The 15,872-nt window shown below is 44.9% G+C and overlaps 1 protein-coding gene across 2 annotated transcripts in view; it reads left to right on the top strand.

Moving 5' to 3' along the window:
- Window positions 1-5,154: 5,154 nt before the first annotated feature.
- SYK (spleen associated tyrosine kinase) overlaps window positions 5,155-15,872 on the top strand; it is a 275,583-nt gene continuing 264,865 nt past the window's right edge. The window contains exon 1 of one of the 2 annotated variants that reach the window (XM_078675628.1): window positions 5,155-5,552. The gene's annotated coding sequence lies outside the window, so the exon portion shown is untranslated. The remainder of the gene's footprint in view (window positions 5,553-15,872) is intronic. The other variant, XM_078675625.1, reaches the window with a different exon arrangement.

Here is a 15,872-nt window from a genome sequence, read left to right as displayed (position 1 = left end):
CTAAGATTCTGGAGAAGTGAATCAACAAGCAACTATCTGTTTACTTGGAATAACACCAGGTAATACACCCCTCCCTAACTGCTTTCAGGCCAGGATTCAGTATAGAATCCACTCTGGGTGAGGTTTTGGATCCCATTAATATGGTGGTGGACCAAGGGAAGCCAGTGGCCTTGCTTCTCCTGGATCTATAAGCTGATTTTGATACTGTTTCCCACTCCACCCTTTTGCATCGATTAGGAAACATTGGAGTAGGTGAATCTGCTCTGCTCTTTTCTCTCTGACCACAGTCTGGTGGTTTGGATGGCCCTCTATTCATAAGAAACGAAGGCTTTAGCGTTCAGCATTACCAAAGGCTAAGCTCTGAGCCTTACTCTGTTTAACTTGTACATGACACCACTTGATACTCAGATTGTCCTCACGTTGGACAAAAAAGCTCCCACCTCCTTCATCAATTTCAAGCCTTGCCTGTCAGCAGTATTTCAATGTATGCGTAGTAGGAAATTGCAATGTAACACTAGTTAAACCAACATATTACTGCTTGGTTTAACCCACCCCCTCCCACCCGCCAATATGGGATGGGTATTGTTGACCTAGTCACGTTCCTCCTCCACCTGCCCCCACCACTGCTGCTAGGAATCTCAGAGTAAAATTCGATAATAACATCTCTTTGAACACTCGCGTTAGTGCAGTTGTTGGCATGTACCTTCCGATATCCTTGAAGAAATTCCTCTATCTACTTCCAGGGCACTATCAGAAAATGATAGGCAATCCCTTGTCACGTCGTAACTTGATTATGTGAGCACTTTTTTTTGTGGCCGAGCAGCATGCCAACTGAAAAGACTGAGAGTCGTCCAGAACATGGGAGCTCGGCTTCTTTTAAAAATGCCTTAAAGATGCCACATTCAGCAGTATCATTAGGAGCTACACTTGCTTCCCATCAAAGACAGAGTCAGGTTTAAGAGTCCTTTCTTGACTCACAGAGCATTCTACCACTATGTGCCACTTTACCTTATGGAAAGTATTAAGGTCTGTCACCTAGCCCGACCTCTGCGCTCTTCTAATGCACTGTTGGCAGTGGTCCTGCGATCTAAGAACTATATTTCTTATATGGCAGCGCATCCTTTTCATTCCTCGCAGCGACTACGTGGAACTCTCTTCCTCTGCAGTTCTGTTGTATAGAGGATACATTTTCCTTCAAATGCCATTTGAAGGCCGGACTGCTTAAAAATGTCTTTAGTTAGTCTGTTATTGTATGATTTTGCTATAGACCTAGTTAACGCAGCAATACTCTCAGAGTAGCTGTGTGCTTTATAAGTCCAATGACTGATTGATTGATTGATTGATTCATTCATTCATTGATGCATTCATTCATTCATTGATGAGCAAACGTAGTCAGACCTCTAATATGTTAAAACCAATTCCACATAATGGACAATAATTCTAACTGGGAAGGTCTGATACTAGTTCCATTATTTTAGGAAAGAAAAAGCAACTGCCAACATTCATATATTCAAAAACAACAGTTGATGGACAGAATGCAGAACAATGTCATACATTCACCCCAGTACAGAGATCTGGGCCTAAATCCATCGTTTTTTTGCTCACCACACCACCCCAATTCAGACATGGCCATTTCAAATCAGCCTTGACCCTGTGCCTCATGGGAACAGTCCAGCCCGAACTGCCAAGTCATGTCTTCCTTGGACCGGAATCAAGCATCCTAGGACCGGTTTCTGGCTATCAGCCTTCTTCAGCCAGGATAGCTTGACTCCAGGGGTGTGGAGAGCACGGGACTCACGCCTGAGCATACCCGTCCCACTCGGGGTGACAAATGCAAAAACAACAGTTGATGGACAGAATGCAGAACAATGTCACACATTCACCCCAGTACAGAGATCTGTGCCTAAATCCATTGTTTTTTTGCACTCCACACCACCCCAGTTCAGACATGGCCATATGCAAATCAGGAGGCACAGGGTCAAGGCTGATTTGCATATGGCCAAGTCTGAATTGGGGTGGTGTAGTGAGAAAAAAACGATGGATTTAGGCCCAGATCTCTGTACTGGGGTGAATGTATGACATTGTTCTGCATTCTGTCCATCAACTGCAACATTCATATATTAGCAATCCTCTCACCACTAGCTAAAATCTTTATCAAACTTCTCATAGAATAACTCAAGATATGGGTTAAATGGTAGACCACTGTAGACATGACACTGTCAAGATTTACGAAAGGGATGTCCAGAAAGCCCATTATAACGGTGTCACCAATCCTCTCCAGCGCGTCTCAATGGCAGAGCATGGTGTCACCATATAGTGTATTTGTGGACTACTCAAAGGCCTTCAACACCATTAAGGGTTCATTTCTATGGAGAAAGATGGTAGATAATGAAAGACAGTCACCCTACTGGCCATCCTGAGCCACCACCATAGCAAAAATTGGGCAGTAGAAATGCCACTTAAAAAAAACATATACCTATCAGGACCGGTGTACATTTTTAAGGCAGTGTCCTAACTCCCATGCCCTTCGATATCTTTATGATCAACCTGGTTTCATTTTGTAGCCAACAATATTCTCCAGAAGACTGGGTCCTTCCCAATACTGACCCTCAGTTACACTGATGATCTGCTGAATTCCAGTCTGACGCTGACTGGCCTTCAGCTCTCAACAATGGCCATAGCTAAAGAGGTTTTCCATAACAGCCTCAAATTAAGTATGGAAAAACTTAAATTGTGGTTTTCAGTGAAAGCAGCTTTCAGGAAGCTTGCATTTAAACAACTTTACCCTTCAAGGAGTCAGTGAATACAAGTACCTCAGAGTACAATTTAATGATCGGTGCAGATGACTTCTACAATGAATGCTGTAAAGAACTGAAATATTGCCATTGAAAAATTCAGTATGCACTATGGCAGGTGTCCATTGTACCTGTTGGTTACACTAATTAAACCAAGGCAAGCCTAGCCCTCACTTATAGTGCAGAATTGTGACTACATGAAATTTCCTCGATCCTATGTGTATTGAAGCCTGGGACTGGAAGCAGTTGCTGCCAATTTGAAATTCTACCTCCATGGAAATTGTGAGTGCAGGAAAAGGCCTCAAATCCAGGTCAGCAGACGCTTTAATGACCCTGCTGTGCTGGTACTTCAATATAAGGCAAGTCCCATTCTAAACTTTGCTATTCAGAATTTGGCAGAACCACAGATGGCAAACAGTGGACAAAATTGCATTTCTGTCTCATTCTATACATATTGGTTGGAGCAATTGCCTTAAAATAAGGCTTTGCCAGATCCTCCTTTTCGAAATCACAGATGCATGGATTCCTAAGCTACTTAACGACAGACTAAGCCAGTTTTGTGGCAATGACGGAATCCTTCCTGCAACTACTTCTACCTTGCAGATTGTTTTCTCTCTGCAAGAATAATATTTTTTAGCAACTTCCTGCCACAGAGATCAATTGAAAGCATGGTTCACCGATACACAGGATTGGGAATTGTTATGATAGACAGAATCTTCACACAAAAAGTATTGGGGACCTGGAGCTATTTGCAAAGGAAGAAGTTCGAGTACCCGTGCTCCCAAAGAACAATGTGGTATGGGGGTAGCTGTTCCTAAGGTCTCAGGAAAGTAGCAAACAAACTATGGTTGTAAGAGAGGAATAGTAACGAGTGGTCAGTCTCAAAGAGGGTTGGGTTATAAATAGTGATGGAGATATAGTGCCCTCACACACCCTTGCGAGTGTCGTGCTCTTTGTTGGTCCATAAGGGATCCTTAGGTGCTTCGTCAGGAGCCAAAAAGCAAGTGAAATAAAAGAAAAAGGAACAGGTCTCAGGAAAAGAAGGTCCTGTAAACCTTTAATACCTCGTTTTCAAGGTGCGTAAGCGTCCTTGCGCACATAGGAACTCTCAGTGCGGGTTTCCACCCCAAGCCCCTCATTAAGGAAATCTGGCTTCATCCGCGCGCTCTCTGTGAGTGGCTGAGTTTATTAGCTCGCCTCTCCCAGGTAAACGACCTACCCCACCTTAGCAGTGCGCCGGAATCAAAGAGCGCGAAACATGTTGACCTATTTTTGTGCGGTTAATTCACTCTTGCACTGATTCTGAGAGCAGCGGCTAGTTACACATCCGCCCTATTTATTTGTTTCTGAGAGGAGTTCCAGGATCCACAACTATTTTTAACCTTACCATTCGTACCCCCGAATAAACATTGGTGCTAGGTACAGTTTGGTAATTTTAATTCACCCACTCACTTACCTCCCTAGGACCACACACCCACATGCACAACTGCGGTGTCTCCTTAAAACATCTCCGCTAAAGAGCCCTCTTGTGGGGCCCATGGGGGGCTGCAGTACCACCCTTCGAGGAGCAATGCGCGATGATAAAGCATGACACTTGCAAGGATGTGTGAGGGCAATATATCCAAAAGGAGGGATTCCCAATCACTATTTATAACCAAACCCTCTTTGAGACTGACCACTTGTTACTAATCCTCTACCAACCATAGTTTGGTTGCTACTTTCCTGAGACTTTAGGAACAGCTACCCCCAGTGTATATAAATCATGATAGACAGAATCACAGACTTGATAGAGCATATCGACAATTTTATAATTTCATTATTTGTGCAAATTTGCTGTTTGTGTATTGCTCAGAGGGCTCAGGTTTTCCAATCTTGAGTAATGCAACTATCCCGGGTCTTTTCTTTCTAACACTTATAGTCATGCTTATCCCATTGGAAAATCAGGACCCCATTCTCAGAGTGCAAAGAAAAAGCATGCTTGAATGAGCTACTTGTGTAGGAACCTGGGGAACCGGGGCGCTCTACGTCATGATGTTTATATTGTTGCTATCAACAGAGAACTAAAGCAATAGATTACAAATTCGTGCAACCATGTGCTTGTTTTGAGAGTAAAAAAATACCACTTATGTGTGGATATCAGCACACTATTTGCCAGGGAACTTCCTCAAATACACCACAGGTTTGTTTCCGTCTACGCCTCTTGATGCTCATGTTTCGACCTGCACGAAATCCATAATTAAATAAGCAAGTTAATGGCTGACTCAGGTTACTCTTTCACCATTTCTGGCCAGCACCGTTTAGTCGGAATGAAGGCGTGGCTCTTAGGGGAACTCCTTTTACGTAATTTTCGGTGAGACACTTTCCCAGGGTTCATCCCTTTCCAATTGGCAGGAACCAGGAACGTTTTCTCCACTCACAAAAGAGTTCAGGAAGTTGATGGTGCGAGGTCAACATTTAAATGAAGATGACGACGATTGGACCATGTTTATCAGTTGGTAACCACAATCTTCCAAAACAAATAAGTGAGAAGGTCGCAACAAGGAAGCAGGCAGAAATAAAAATTTTCATGTTTCATGGTACAGTAACAGCCCAATGTATCTGAAAACAAGCAAAGAAAATGTGCCTGGTTGGGTTAATGTTCCCAATCCTGCTACTTCCTTGTAAAATATGTTAACTGTTCGCTTTCCAAGTTCCGTCGAACATTTGGCAAATGCATCAAGGCAGCCCGAACTTTCTGAAAGAAACATACAGCAAAAGGTAAGGAATTGCTCGTTATTGTTTCCTATTTCTAGAGCATGTAGCCTAAGAGGTAATCTGTAAAACCAGTAAAAACAGTGTGGGGGTGGGGGAAGGAGTTCATCGCAACCGGCAAACAATCACCTAGGATCGTTGTGCTGTGAAAGTTTGAAAGTTGTTTCTCCTGGCAAGCATCCACATGTGTCTTTATATACTTCCTGACTCTTGCACACACCTGTTTGCGCATGCTCCGTGGAGTGAGCACAGACTCGCCAAACCTTTGTGAGTGCTTTATCTCAGCTGGCGTTCACAAATCAAAGATCCAGGGTGCAATGTGAGGCATATTTATCTAATTCAAACAACACGCCAATTTACTGTTCTGCGCTGCGTGAAAAGGAGAGAGCAGGAATGCACCGTATTTAACCTACGGCGCATTCTAGCTCACTGCCTAGTGCCAAAGCAGGCAGCAAAGGGTGCCTGCGTTGTAGGCAGTGTTGTTTTTGAGCACAAAGGCACACCTTCCTGCACAAAATAATTTTGTGAGGCCTTTTCCCTTTTCTATGTGTGCTGCAGAATGCAGCACACATAGAAAGAGGAAAAAACTAGGAGTGAATGTAATTCCAGGTTTTGTGTCGCCCTTGTATACCTTGCATTGCACAAGTGTGACTGTTAGACATGGGGTCGCTAGTTGGAAGAGATTTGCACCCTGTCCAAGTAGGGACCACCACTGTAGTAGGGGTAAGTCAGATACACACCCTAAATTAACCTATGCTCACCTTTGGTAGCTTGGCACTGAGCAGTAAGTCCTAACTTAAGAGGCAATGTGTAAAGTATTTGTGCAGCACTTAACTTACAGTAACTCAATAAAAACACCAGAAAAAGACTTCATACGTTTTGAAAAATAGAAAATAGCAAGGCAGCTCAACAAAGCAGAACAGCGGATCCTCAGAACAACCAGTAACAACAGTGGCAATCTTTACAGCACAGCAGTTTTTACTCCAGCCGAGTTCTTCCCAGGTCCAGCAGTGATTTGGTAGGATCAGAGCCCTAGTATTTATACCCAAAGGTGCCTCTGGTATAGGAGGTGGCTTCAAATGAGTTCTCTGAAGGGCACAAGGATCCCTTTCAACTCAGTTCTGTCTGCAAGGCTATCCATAGGGGATAATCAGCTCTTTGCGGAAGGACAGGACACAACTTATTCAGATGTAAGTGTGAGCCACCTCTCCCTCGTCCTGCCCAGGAAGGTTATAAGAATGCAGATGAGTCCTCTGCCACAACTATCTTTTCCTGTGGTTGTGGCTATCTAGAAGGAATGCACAAAGTGTAGCCTTCGCAAAGACATGTATTCAGAGACATATGCAAAAGAAACAATTGGACAAGGAGGACCTGGCCTGGCACTATGGGCAGGACTGTACCCATGAGGCACAGGGTCAAGACGGAGTTGCATATGGCTGGGCTCAAACTGGAAGGCATAGTGAGCAAAAAAACAAAGAATTTAGACCCAGATCTCTGTACTAGGGTGAATGTATGACATTGTTCTGCATTCTGTCCATCAATTGTTCTTTTTGCATTTGTCACCCTGAGTGGGACGGGTATGCCCAGACTTGGGGCCTCTGCTGTCCATGCCACTTGAGTCAAGCTATCCTGGCTGATGAGGGGTGAAGCCCCAAACCAGTCACAGGATGCTTGTTTCCAGTCCAGGGAGGACCTGGCCTGGCAGTTCGGGTTGGACTGTTCCCATGAGGCACAGGGTCAAGACTGATTTGCATATGACTGGGTTCAAACTGGAATGGCATACAAAAATACTATAGATTTAAGCCCAGATCTCTGTGCTAGGGTGAATGCATGACATTGTTCTGCATTCTGTCCATCAATTGTTCCTTTTGCATTTATTCAGAGACAGACGGCAGGCAGAACAGAACAAAGTTAAGAGCAGAGAAATGTCCACTTTCCAAAGATGGTATTTCAAAATTGGTAATGTAAAATGTAAGTTTACCACTAAAGAGGATGTATCACCACCATTCCAAAGATATGAAACATGATGTAGCTACTCCTTTCTGATCAGGAATTACAACTTAAAAAGTGTTTAAGGAATCCCCAATGCTAGCCTATAAGAGGAGTAGGTCTCACAGCAGTGAAACATGAATTTAGATGTTTTTCTCTGCCAGGACATGTAAAACTTTAATGCCCCGTGGCTACACAGCACCATTTAGGGCCTACCATAGGGGTGACTTATGTGTAATAAAAGGGGAGTTTTGGCTTGGCAAGTGGTTTTATATGCCAAGTTGAGGTGCTAGTAAACTGCACACACAAGAATTGCAGTGGCTGGCCTGAGACAGATTTGAAAGGCTACTTGTGTTGGTGACTTGTATTTAGAGTACAGGCCCAGGGTATATGGTAAACCACTTACAGGTAAACTAAGTATGCCATCCAGGTGTACATCTATGTTACCATGTGTAGGGGAGAAGCACATGCACTTAAGCCCTGGTCAGCTGTGGTAAAGTGCTCAGAGTCATAAGGCCAACAATAAGATACATAAATAAATGGAGGGAATTAGGCAAAAAGTAGGGGGGAGTCCACCTTAAGGATGACATGCCTAACAGTGTCACAAAACCATGATAAATATGCCCCTGTGTATGTTTCTAACACAGCGGTGAATTGATAGCCAATATAGTTAATTAGGAAGCTGTGTGGCAACCTTTTCCACTTGAAGTAGACAAGTCCCAGGCTCTTGTATACTGTTGCCTACTGTTTAGGTTATTTAATTAGTCACACATTGAATCATAAACCAATGTAGCTCGTGATTGGTCTAATATATGTATAGCACTGAGTACACACAGTCATCTGTGCATGCAGTGGAGATGTCACTGACATAGGACCAGTAATTCTTCTACCGGGGAATTCCTACAACTCTATTGTTCCAAGAATTCTTTATGGCAAGCAGAGTAAGAAGACAAGGATTAGCTTGTCCACACAGTACTATCCAGGAGTGGACACTATGCTTCCTGCTATTGTCCTTAAGGTGTGGGGTGGAATTTAGAATGTGATCCCAGTGCTAATTTTGGTGTGAACTCTAGAAACAACCTTCCTCTGCGTGTGTCTTGGCCATGCTTACCTATGAATACTCAGACAATGATGGAGTTGTGAATCGATTAGAGATGCTCCACTCACATCATTTCACATTATGCACCTAATCATTATTTGGAAACACAGATGAGGTCTGGGTGAAAGCTGACTCTACCCTGGTAAAATCCAGGGTTGAGCTGGACACCCTGGTGGCAAAGCTGTCAAATTGAAAACATATAAAACGCATTCCAGACATTGTGAGTATTGCATGCCCACAAGATGCTGAAACATACTACATCCTGCAAACTGTATGCAAAGCTACTTCAGTGCAGTGCAGGGTTGCCTCTTATACACAGTGTGAAATTTCTGTACGTGAATCCTTTTCAAACAGCAGCAGAGAGAAAGAGAAAAGCGTGACACTGCACAACACACTACTGTGCAGGGTTGCATCACTATTATGGTTCAGCCCTGGGGCAAAACCCTTTTTGGCATTTACTAAGCCACGCAAAGAGCTACTTTGCGTGGTTTAGAAAAATACGAATTAACACACGGCAACTCACTATGCATTGAAGAGGCGTTTGATGGCTGGAGCTTGGGCATATCCATGCATCCACCCATGCAATCTCAGGTTTACTAAGGTGAGTAAACCTGGGATTGTACCAAAAGGCTACCCCCTGATGTAGGCGTAATGAGGAGAAATATCTTTATTTCTCCTTGTTACTTCTGCTTTCTATACATGCTGCATTCTGCAGGACACATAGAAAGAGGAAATTGCTCATGAGTATTGCTTTGTGCAAGAAGGTATCCCTATCTGCAGAAAAACAATAATTCCTGTAACAGAGACACCCTTGCATCATCCAGAATGCAGGGTGATCTGTAAATTTTCACATTGAGATTTGGAGCTCATTGGAAGCTTTGCTGTTTGTACCAAGAATGCAGCACCACACAAGTACTTTTTGAAGTACCTTGGTATGTTATTAAATAGAGCAGATTTTCAAGTAATCATTGCTATTTGGTTGGCACGATCAAAACTTTACTTGGGGTTGGGAGAACAAGCCGACTTCTGCAGTTGCTCGGTACATGAAGCATCAAATTAGATTGTTCTAGCTACTGTGAGCCAGTGCAGCAATTGTAAGGATATGATATGGCATAATGTGGTCCCATGGTTAGAGTTGTTTTCTGGATCCAAAGGAGCCTGAGAAGAAGCAAGCAAGGAGGGTCTGAGTAGATTCAATTGGTTTAGTGTAGCTGGGAGTCAAAGGCGGTGGTTGCTTGGATCTGCAGCAGGAGGAATCTGAGGATCCTTGATTAAGGCATCATTGTTTTTCCATGTGATTTAACTGTGCATTTAATGGAAGTTTATGTACTTGATGACTTTGAAGCTGTTAGACCTGGCACCCTTCGTGTGGTTTCCCCCCTAACATTTTGACTCCAACCCTCCTGTTTTGCTGACTTTATTTTTGCTGGCTGTAGTCCTCTGCTCACGTTTCCACTGCTAGAGCATGGTAAAGTGCTTGTGCTCTCTCCTTAAAATATGGTAGAATTGGCTTATACCCAATTGGCATATTTAATTTACTTGTAAGCCCATAGTAAAGTGGTACTGCATGTACCCAAGGCCTGTAAATGCTACTAGTGGGCCTGCAGCACAGATGGAGCTACTCACTTAAATATCCTTTTCAAACATGTCTCAGGTCTGCCATTGCAACCTGTGTGCGCAGTTTAAAACTTCCATTTCAATCTGTCCAAAAATCTTTTTGTCAGGCTCAAACCTTCTTTTTTAATACATATAAGTCACCCCTAGGGTAGGCCCCAGAAAGACCAACGGGCAGGGTGCAGTGTATTTAAAAAGTAGGACATGTACTTAAGTATTACATGTCCGGGGTGTGAAAAAGTCTTAAGTTCGTTTTTCGCTACTACAAGGTCTACCTCTCCCATATGATCACATTGGAGATACCTTTTTACATTTACTAGGCTATAATTTCCAAATGGGGGCAGATAGCCAGTTCATGTTGGTATCTTTAGAATTGTAATGAAAAATCCTCTCTTATAGAACGGTTGGATTTTCAATTACAATTTTGAAAATGCCACTTTTAGAAAGCTTATATAAAGAAATGGGCAACCAAATATACCCTTGAGGGCTTTGGTTTTCAAGTGTTTGGTAATATTGTCAAAAAGGGATATATAGAGATGTATTTAAGAAAAATTAACATTACTTCATAGACAACAATTCATGACGTCAATGATCAATGAAGAGCACAACAGCCTGTGCCTCATCCTGACAGGGATTGCAGTTGCTGCTTGAGGAAGGGTTTCACCTCCCTGCAACCAGTAACCCAATTTCTCATAGAAGCTTTTAACTTTCATGGCTGTAGCTGGTGCAGCCCAAATTCTACTGCCATGGCTGATACAGCGACAGAGTCAAATACAACTGTGTCTCACAGCTCACCAGACCAGACCACTACATCATCCACTTCACTATCTCAGGACCTACCAACACTGCTCCATGCCCCCCAGCTCCATGCACAGAAACTGGAAAAATATTTCAGATCAGTGGAACAGCGCTCTTAAATCCCATCTCCCAGACAAAATATAAAGCCCAGAACAGGCTGCGGAGAACTTCTCTCACTGCATTACAGAATACAACACAGTCACCCCTACCAAGCCAGCCATATCCAAAGGACCTGCCAGAAGAACCATTTGGTTCATCACAGAGCTGAAGTCCACTAAATGCAACTGCCGGCAACTAGAAAGTTAGTGGTGCACCAAAAAGAGACAGTAGGCCATACCACCTTCAAGACAGCACTCAACCAGTACCACCACCGCCTCAAAGAAACAAGGCAGAGTGCCCTAGCAGACCGCAGGGAAGCCAGCACAAACTGCAGCAAGGAACTCTTTGCCATCTTGAAGGAGTTCTCAAACCCCGCACCGAGAACAAAATCACCCTCGCCCAAGAGTCGTGTGACACTCTGCCAGACTTCTTCCATGAAAAGATCTGTCATCTCTGTAATCCTTCAAACCCCAACGCTCCCCCACCAACAGCATCAGCCTGCTCATACCCACAAGCATAATCTTCAAACACCTTCTCAACCAGTGGGCCCCTCTCACAACTCAATCCATAATCTCCATCATGAACTCTGTGCACACTGGAGTTCCCACCGCATCTTCAACCTCGGGAGCAAGACGTTGGCAACGAGCTCAATAGAGTCCTGAACTCCTCCATCACCTCCGCCTCCTTCCCTGAGGACTGGAAACACGCTGAAGGGAGGCCACTCCTGAAGAAAACATCTGCCGACCCAGGCGAACCGAAGAACTACCGGCCCATCTCCATAATCCCTTGTTCCAGTGAAGGTTCTTGATAAGGCAATCAACTGCCAACTCACTGAACACCTGGAGCACAACAACCACCTAAACCCCTCTCAATCTGGATTCTGAGCCACCCACAACACTGGGACAGCCTTGATCGTAGCCACGGACGACATCAGGGTCCTATTGGACAGCAACAAAACGGCAGCACTCACCCTCCTGGACCTGTCAGCTGCCTTTCGCCACTGTCTCCCATCACATTTTGTTCAACTGGCTCCACTGCATTGGAATCCAGGCAGATGCCCTCAAATGGATGACCTCAAACCTCACCAGAAGAATCCAGAGAATCTGTCTCCCACTGTTCATCTAAAAACCCAAGGAGATCATCTTCTGCATCCCACAAGGATTGCCCCTCAGCCCCACCCCTCTTTAATACATACATGACCCGCCTGGCCAATACCGTCAGATCGCACAGCCTCAACATTAACTCCTACGCCGACAATACCCAGTACATCCTCTCGCTCTTAGAAGCCCCCTCCACCACCAGAGCCAACTCCAAAGATGTATGATTAACGTCCCTGACTGGATGAAGGGCAACTGGCTAAAGCTCAACATGGACAAGACAAAAGTCCTCATGTTTGGGAACAACATATCGCCATGGAACAGTGCATGGTGGAATGCTGAACTATGCCCACCCCTGCCATGACAGACCACACCTGCAACTTCAGCATCTTCTTGAACAGCAGGCTATCTATGATGAAACGAGTAAATGAAGTCTCACCCGCCTGCTTCCTCACTCTATGCATGACCAGCAAGGTCTTCAATTGACTCCCAGTGTAAACCAGAAGGACCGTCACGCAGACCCTTGTCACCAGCAGGACTCGACTACAGGAGCGCCCTCTACGTAGGAATCCCAACACGCTTTCTGAAGAGACTACAGACAAAACAAAACTCAGTGGCAAGATTCATCCTAGACCTCCCCCAGACAGACCCATATCACACCACACCTCAAGAAGGTACACTGGCTAACGATCCAAACGAGATTCCAGTTCAAGATGTTGACCCATGTGCATACCAAGCTCTGCTCAATGAAGGACCAGCATACATCATAAATTGCATGACCTTCCACCAACCGACAAGACACCTACGTTTCGCTTCTCTCTTCATCACAGACACCCCTCAGATCCACTGAAGGAACAGTGGAGTATGCTTCTTCTCACACCTGACACCCAAAGCCAGGAATAACCCTCCCCTGCACCTTTGGACCCCGCAACAGGAAAGGACTCCATACCTAGCTGTTCGAATTATGAAATTACCATGAAGCAGTTAGCACTCCAGCCCCTTGAGACCTTCTCGGATGATTTCCCACACTCTACAAATCCCTGATTGATTGATTGATTGATGAATTCATTCTTGCATGTGAGGATTTTCATTTTGTGCTGCATTGAAGATAATTTGTGCTGGAATTCGACCAGTTCTCACTTGCCATCAGGCAGTGAAATCAGGCTGGGAACAAAGATTTAACACTGAGGGGCATATGTAGGTAATTTAAATTTTGCAATTCTCAAATAGCGATTTTAAGGAATCGCTATTTGAGAATTGCAAAATGGAATGTAGGTAATAATTCGCAATTCCTTAATTGTGATTAGCAAATTGCGAATCGCAATTAATGAATGAGTGTCCCATTCATTCCTATGGGCCAAGAGGCCCATAGGAATGAATGGGGATACATTGTCAAATTGCGATTTTCTATGAGAAAATTGCAATTTGAGAATCGCAATTCCAAGGGTGCCAGGGTGTCCAAAGGACACCTGCTGCACCCCTGGAATGTGCCTGTAAGTACATGTGGCGCACATATATGCCCTAAGGGCATGTCTGTGCGCCACATGGCACTTTGAATTAAAAAAAAAAGCATTTTGACAGGAAATCGCAAAATACCATCTACTTGGAGTAGGTGGTATTTTGCGATACCTTAAGCCAAAATTGCAATTTAAAAGGCACCCCTACATAGCATTTAAGGAATCGCAAAATTACGATTCCTTAAATGCTTGAGAAAAATAAGAAATCGCAAAATTGCGATTCCTTATTTAGCTATGTGGCACCTACATACCAAAATGCCGTTTGCGATTTGCAAACGCCTTCCTACTTATGCCCCTAATTGAATTAGCTTGGGTATTGTTGGCATAGCTGTAGCAGAAAAGGCAGAAAGTCATGATGATGCCTGGGACTGGGATGAAGAAATCTTTGAAGAGCACTACTGAATTGGGGGTGGCGGTGCTGAAAGCCGATGACAAGTCGAGTCATAAAGGATTACCAATTATCTCCCCATCTAGGCAGCTGTTTACGTAAGGCTGTTCCAGATGGAACTAATCATTGACTCACTGCTATTTGCTGGACAGAATTCAGCTTGAACAAATGTCAATACACCCTTGACTTTGGGGAAGTCAGAGAGTTGCTTGGAGATTGGCCCCTCAAGCAGCTCTCATGTGAAGCATTGCAATGGGTTTCTATTTAGTAGAATTGAATGGATCTAGCTCTGATTTCTTTAAGCGTGGTTTAATTAGGTAGACGTGAAGTGAGGTGGAAAGGTGCCAGAGAGCACCAATGACTTTACAATAGTACTTAATTTTGTGGCTGCAGAAGTGGCCAAAATTATCTACATAAAACAGCCCACTGAGCCAGGGGTATGTTTCCAGAAACTGACATTCCACATGACTGTATCAGGTCAGAAAATTCTTTGTTGTTACGCAAACAGAATGCACAGTAAGGGACATCTGATAGAATGCTAGTGTGGCTGAGGATTCTGTCTATTTTGCAGTTCTGGTAGTGTTTATTTAGGTAGATCTCTAACTTCTAGCTCGAAGGGGAGCATGGCCAAGTGAGCAAAGATGGTGTTCGCACTCTGAATGTGCTCTGTGACTTTCTCCAATATCCACGGTCATCCTGCAGCCCAAGCCACACTTTGCATTTCCCATACATGGTGGATCCCTGGTACAACCCTGGGGGCTCGAATGTGGCCCTGCAGACACTTGGAGAGAACCGCTTCTGGCAACCTGGCCACAGTGCAGCCTACTGCGCTGTGGTGGAGCAGGCTGTCATGAAGCCCCTGTCACACTGACCTGTGGTGTGAACACCCTTTGAAGGGAAGGGTATGTGGGCTGCTGATACCTGGACCAGTGTGAATGGTGGGATAGGGGCTGCACAATCCCTCCTGCATAGCCTCACTCTGGCTCTCTTTGGGCCAGGCGCTACCTGCGGAGCCTACCAAAGTAACCCAGGGTACCGGGCGAGGGAGTGAACTTCTGCACCCCGAGGGCAGCAATGCCACACTATCCTTTCAGGATCCCATTACCCCTGGTACTCCAAGATCAAGCGAGACAGGGAGGGGCACCTGTCTTGAATTCCATGCTAGGGCCCGCTGATGTCCAGGTGAGCAGCTGTTCCATCTGTTCCCTGTGCCAGGAATTTGGTGGCCTGGCCCCTGTGAAAATGCCCACCACCCCAAACACTACCACCAACCCCCTGTGCTGATGGCCCCTCACAGGAAGTAAGGTGGGAGAACAACATACAAGGCCCTAGACCCCACGTTTGGGGCCCACCAGGGGACCCCTAGAGCTCCTGGGTGGGCTGTGACTCTCTCGGCTGTGGACTCGCCTGTTGCCAGCCGGAGCGAGGGCCATGGGCCTTCCTGATTGGAGTCAAGGACTGGAGGCATAGCACCTGGTCTCTTATTGCTCATGATGCCTCTCACACATCTTTCATGCCTGTGAATAGTAGGCACACCAACAGTATGGCTACCAAAAGAAAGGGCAGTCTACAGAACTACATTCACACTGTCGCCACGGGGGCCTGCACTGTGCTCCGGGTTCTGACCTCCACATGCCAAGGACCCTGTTCCAAAATGGATGGATAGACAGTCCCCTCCTTTTGTGGTGCGGGGACCCCAAGGATGCGTCAGCCCCATAACAATCG

Source organism: Lissotriton helveticus, chromosome 2_1, assembly GCF_964261635.1.
Source record: "Lissotriton helveticus chromosome 2_1, aLisHel1.1, whole genome shotgun sequence".
NCBI lineage: Eukaryota > Metazoa > Chordata > Amphibia > Caudata > Salamandridae > Lissotriton > Lissotriton helveticus.
Note: the sequence above shows the minus strand (reverse complement) of the source record. Positions and strands in the feature narration are given on the sequence as shown.